The following is a 6,000-nucleotide window of genomic DNA, read 5'->3' as shown; positions in this document are numbered from 1 at the left end:
CCCCCAACCTCCCGTCTTAATGTTGACTGAAATTCGAACCGTCCCCGCTGTGCTTTCTGCCTTAATTGTTCTTTCCCTCTGTTTGCACGCAGATGAATTATTTACCTCCGTGCCTCGCGGTGGGGTTGTGTTTGCCCAGGTGGAGGTAGGTGAGGGCTCGGTACCCCTGTCTGGGGCGGAGACACTGGAAAAAGGGTGAATAATGTGAAAAAGTGCTTCACCGGGGCTGAAATGAACGATAAAGCTCCAGTTCTCACACTTTAGGATGTGTAAATGTTGCTTCCACAAGCCCGGAAAGAGGAGTAGGAGTCACAGCATCATGGGATGGTTTGGGTTGGAAGGGACCTTAAAGATTATCTAATTCCATCCCCCTGCCATGGGCAGGGACACCTCCTGCTATCCCAGGTTGATCCAACCTGGCCTTGGACACTTCCAGGGATGGGACAGCCACAGCCCTGGGAAATCCATTCCACCTCCTCACCACTCTCACAGGGAGGAATTTCTTCCCAATACTCCATCTAAATCTTTCCTCTTTTAGTTTAAAACCGTCCCTCCCCTTGTCCTGTCTCTTTCTGCCTGTGCAAAAAGTCACTCTCTCTTTTTTTACACTCCCTGAAGTGCTGCAGTGAGATCTCCCGGGAGCCTTCTCCTCTCCTTGTAATTGCTTAAAGAAACCTGGAATTGTGCCGGGGTGAGTGTTGAACTTGAAGTTTGCCTTTGGAAAAGAGGGACATCAGCAAATCCTGGGCAGGGTCAGGGAAGGGGGGGGATGAAGTTTTCTGTGCTCAGAAGGATGTTCAGCTGAGTTAGTTTGTCTGTAGAAGTTGCAAGGGAGTGTAAATTAGATTCCTCTGCCTGCTGTGAGTTCCTCAGAAATGCCTGTTGCTCTTCAGTCAAACCTAAATGCATCCAAATTGCTTTTTAAGAATAGACAACACTTAAAATTGTAAATTTACGTGGTTTAAATTCCTTTTTGAGGAGAGTGCAAAAAAAAAAAGGGGGGGTAATAAAGCCAAAATGAGGCCACTTTTGAGAGACCTGGTTGGCACAGTTACACCAGCTAAAGCTGATACTTTGGGCAGTGATGGCAACAAACCCCTTTCCCATTCAGGGTAGGTTTAAACTCGTTCTTCCCAACAATGCTGGAAATGACTGTGCTGTTCTGTCCTAAATTAGGGTGGTTTCAAGTGTGTCAGCGTGTCCTTTCACTCTGTGATCCGATAAAATCTCACAGGGTGCCTTGCAAGGCAGAGTCTCCTTTTGGATTACCAAGCAGTGAGGCACAGAGCATCCTCAGGTCCTGGGAGATGGGCTGGAAATCCCGTTGGGAGCACGGGGCAGTGCCACAAGCAAGGGGAATGTGATTGCATCCCTGTTTTCGTGCTGCTGGATCAGTGATCTGTGATTATGCAGCCCTCTACTTCATTCAATCACTGGTTAATTTGATTTCCAGTTTAATTTGATGACAGTTTTGAGAGCCAAATCGCTTGTATTTAAACAAATGGCTTCTATTTTGATCAAATTTCATTGTGTTTGGCATGTGTTGGGGCATTATATGGATTAAAAATCGCTGAGACTGCGGTTCCTGCAGGTTTATTAGTTGCTGATGAATATTCAGTTACAGGGCTGTACAAAACCTGGGTCTGGCAGGGAGTGGGAGAGGGGGGGTTTAGAGCAAAACTAGGCTTTTCTCGCTGGTCCCAGTGATGCTGTGCAGGAAAGAAGCTCCAAATATCCTCAGGATCACCTGGATCACCCTCAGAACATCTCATTTTTCGGGCAAAACCAGGACTTTGGGTGCAGGGAGGGCAAGGAAGCTGTTGGGGGGCAAGGATGTCACCTCGTTCCTGCTCCCATTAAGGTGGGAGTGGGGTGTGCAGGGCAAGGAGACACTCCCTATCCTTTGGAACCAGTCCCCTAATTCTGTTCAGTTGGGATTTTTCTGCCTGTGAGACCCACGTGGGGTGATTTTTGGGAGTGTGAGAATGCTTTTATTTTTTTTTTGCTGGCGAGTTTGGAGCCCGTGGAAAACTAATGGATGTGAGACTGCAGCAGCTTTGGGCCTCGGCTTTGTGTGTCGAGGGGGGGGGGGGGGGGGGGGGAAGAAAAAAAGCCCTTTCAGAGATTTCTATTTTTATCAGTTAATTAGTAGCTCTTGCTGACTTGTCAGTGCTGTGGTGATAACTATTCCCAGCTCTTCCCTGCAGTGGGGTCACTTTAGGCAGGGAATGCAGCAGCCAGCATTTGGCTGGGGGTTTAACCCCTTCCAAACTGTGCCCCCCAAATCCAAGGGCAGATTCCCAGGGGATGAACCAGCATATTGATACAGAGAATACCGTGAATCTTTACAAAGGGTGATTGACCTTAATTTTCCCTCTGCCCTGGAGGAGGAGTTGGATCTCAGGAGGAGCTGAGCTGTGGAGGTTTGCTGGTGGCTTGGGATCAGAGGTAAAAGGGCTGCAGGTTTCCCAATTCGGGCTCTTGTCTCCTGGTTTGCAGTGACTCAGGACGATTTGGGACCATGCTGGGGGTTTAACCCTTTCCAAACTGTGCCCCCCACTTCCAAGGGCGGATTCCCAGGGGAGGAACCAGCATAAAGATAAACAGAATATCCTGAGTCTTCCGCCGAGGTGCTTTACAAATGGTGGTTGACCTTAATTTTCCCTCTGCCCTGGAGGAGGAGTTGGATCTCAGGAGCTGAGCTGTGGAGGTTTGCTGGTGGCTTGGGATCAGAGGTAAAAGGGCTGCAGGTTTCCCAATTCTGGCTCTTATCTGCTGGTTTGCAGTGACTCAGGACGACCTGGGGGTGGGAGGTGAGCGTGCAGAGCCTCTGGCGATGACGCCTCGGGTGTTTTGCTCCCTGCGGATGGGGAATTGCTGTTTTCCTGGTTTCCAAATGACAAAGCCCTGAATCTGCAGGTGCTGTTCTCCTGCTGTTGGGTTTATTGCTCGTGGTGTCACTTGTTTTTTTTGATTCACAGCAGTGCTGAGAGACAGGGAGGCGAGAGGCAGCTCAGTCCCAGCTCCAAGCCTGGTTGTCACGGCCTGAATTTCTTTGTTTGTTGGTGACTCTCTGCTCTTTCCACCGGGGATGGGATGGGGGAGGGAGGACTAATTATCTCCAGAGAGAGAGGCTTTTAATGCTATTAGCCAGAGGAACAGGCTTCATCTCCCAACTTGAATGAGTTGTGTGAAATAACACGAAGACCCGGTGGCAAAGATATGAAAATTGAGAGCAGTCCAAGCAGTTTTCTCTCTGCTGAACCCTGCAAATAGATTTATTTTATTTTATATTTCCCCCCCCTCCCCAAGCCTTTGGCTGGCAGCAGCTACTGGAGGAGGGGGAGAGCGGGTAAACAGATTGTTAACTTTATTCTTTTGTGTTTGTGCTCTTGGAATGCTGATTCCAAAACACAGTTAGGAGTGGCTCACCTACCAGCTGCACTGCGAAGTCGTGATGGGCAATTCATTATCAGGGACTAATTAACCACGGCTGCTGAGTGTCACGGGGCAAAACAAGGTGCATACTGATGAGGTGGGTTTGTGCAAGCCTGGCACTTCTCCTGCAGTCGGGTGCCTTTTGAAACAGATTTGGGAGAGATCATTGGACTTTGGTAAAAGTTGAAGTGCCGTTAGACCCGAGGCTTTGGACCTTTTCACTGCCAGCTCCAAAAAGCTGCTGCCTAAAGCAGGAACCTTTTGCTGCCAGTACCTCACTTGTCTACAATGCTCTCCTTTAACCAATCCCCAAAAGTGAACCCCTTAATTAGAGCTGTGTTGCCACAAGATTTAGTTGTCTAAAATCCAGCAAGATTAATCCCCAGCATTGATTTAAACCAGCCAGCCCCATATGGGCGTCTTTCATCGCCTCACACTTATCTGTGGGAGGAGTGAACCTCTCTTCAACGTGCTTTTCTCTCCACAGTTCTCTCCCTTAGCTTTTAAGGGTGCAAGCAAGAAAAAAAAAAATTTGGCCTGACTCCTACAGAGAAGCCTTGATTTGTAAACTTGGATCAAAGTTTGGGAGGCACCGACTGATTTAGTGCCTGCACAGTGTTGAGTGCCAGGGCAAGCTCAGGGTAAACACCGTGTTACTGGGGGTGTCTTAGCAAAAAAAAGGGGTTATTCTGGATGTGAGGGTTGGGATCACAAGCTGTGCCTCAGACATGGATGTGGAACAGCCATGGAGGTGAAGCTTCCAGAGGCATTTGTGGATGGGGGGGTAAAGCCAAAGGTCGTCGCCATCAGAGAATTTGAGCTTTGAACAAAGGGAAGTCACTGTGCCAGTTTTCAGGGGACTTTGGCTGCACTCACGTGCCTTTGGAGGTCGTTCTCTTGACTAATCCTCCTCCTCAAAATCAAGTCAGGGGTGTTTGTCACCGACTGAAGTCACCGGTGCAGGTCGGAGTGGCGGGGGGGATGAGCTGTGGGAGGTGGGATTTGATGGATATTATTTGTGTTGGCAGGAGCTCCCCTGCAGGTGCACAGAAGTGCTGCTGGGGGATTGTCCTCGATCCCTCTCCTCTCCAGAGCTGTCTGAAAGCTCTTGCTGGTTTGCTGCAGTGGGTTTGCAGGTACAGCTGTCAGCTGCCAGCCTTCGGATCCCAGTGCAGGAGAGGCTTCACTGGGATAGAATCAAGGTCAGGAGGGTTTGGGCTGGTCTTTGCTGGCTGCCTCAGGTTCTGTGGGAATGCATTTCTAAAGCTGCTCTGTTGACAGTAGGAATCTGGATGGATCCACAGGATTCCTGCTCCGTGCTCCTGGATGGAGTGACCTTGTGCTGCCGAGGTTCTCCTAATCAGCTGGGACCAGGAAGGAGGATGATAATTACTGAAGCAGTGAAAAGCTGTCAGTTTTGTGCTGGAAAATGTGGGCTTTTATTGTTGTGGATATGAAGTTCGGTGTCTGTTCCAAACCAGGTGTAATTTACTGGTAGGTGGGGAAACAGCAGGAGCAGGAAAAGGGCTGTTATGGAATCAGAAATATGCTGAGTTGGAAGGGACCCATCAGCAGCATCGAGTCCAACTCTTGTTAGGTTTGTTCCCCCATAAAAGGTGTTTGTGTGATGCCAGAAGAGAGAACAAATATGAGAAGCAAAGCCTTCTTCCCGTACGTGTTTCGATCAGCAGCAGGTGAGAAGTGGCACAATTCCCTGTAGGGTCATGGAAGCTTCACTTACCTTGTGCTGAGAGTCAAATTAGTGCCTCTATCCTGCTCCTGACTTGCTCTGTATCCTGTTCCTCCTGCCTGTGCATCAGGCCCAGAGGGGAGCAAGGTCATGGAATTTTTTTTGCCTTGTAATTCCAAATCAGTTTTTAGCATGCAGTCCCATGATTATGGACAGGAACCCTGAGATTACAGGTGGGTGTAAATGGGACTTCTCCTGGCTCAGCTGCACCTTCTTAGAGCAACATCCACCTTTGGGTGGAAGTGTCAGGTGAGTGGGTCAGGCTGTCTTGGCTTGTGCTGTTTCCCATTAGTTTTGGAGTTAGGGATGGCTTTTCTGTACCTGTTCAGAGCAAAGTGCAGGCAATTAATAGGCTCAGAACAGGCAGAGCAGGGAAACTCCAGGGAAAAACCCATACCTGACATTATAAAAACTGGGCTTTTTTGTTATCATTGTTCCATTTCACTTGTCTTATAAATATAGGTTTGGTTTTTTTTTCCTGACTATGAGGATAAATTGTTGGAGGAGGGAAGTTCCTGGGCTGGAAAACTTTGTTAATGCAGGGACTGCTCGGTTGCTGATACCTGAAATTCTTCTGTCCCTCACCCAGGGAGGTTGTTATTTGGGAGTGTTAAATATCCAGCTCCTCTGAGGGTATTGGTGGGCTCACAGAATACACCTGGTGGAAAAAAAAAATGGGATTTCCAGGATGAATTTATTGAGCTGGTCCTGAGTGTGTTGCTGTCTGGCCACCTGTGGAGTCAGCCTTCCCAAAACCTGTGTGAGCACACCAGGCTCTGGGATGTGGGGTGAAGGGGTGCTCTGAGGATCCC

The 6,000-nt window shown here is 48.9% G+C and overlaps 1 protein-coding gene across 3 annotated transcripts in view; it reads left to right on the top strand.

Annotated features, from left to right (window-relative positions):
• Window positions 1-88: 88 nt before the first annotated feature.
• The window catches only part of PHACTR4 (phosphatase and actin regulator 4), a 62,811-nt gene continuing 56,899 nt past the window's right edge, over window positions 89-6,000 (top strand). For 2 of the 3 annotated variants that reach the window (XM_027904422.1, XM_027904425.1), the window contains exons 1-2: window positions 89-145; window positions 619-691. The gene's annotated coding sequence lies outside the window, so the exon portion shown is untranslated. The remainder of the gene's footprint in view (window positions 146-618; window positions 692-6,000) is intronic. The other variant, XM_027904423.1, reaches the window with a different exon arrangement.

This window comes from Empidonax traillii, unplaced genomic scaffold (assembly GCF_003031625.1).
Source record: "Empidonax traillii isolate 1590-97213 ecotype Southwest subspecies unplaced genomic scaffold, ASM303162v1 scaffold1059:size195157, whole genome shotgun sequence".
Classification (NCBI taxonomy): Eukaryota; Metazoa; Chordata; class Aves; order Passeriformes; family Tyrannidae; genus Empidonax; species Empidonax traillii.
The sequence above is the reverse complement of the archived record's forward strand: the minus strand, read 5'-3'. Positions and strand labels throughout refer to the sequence as shown.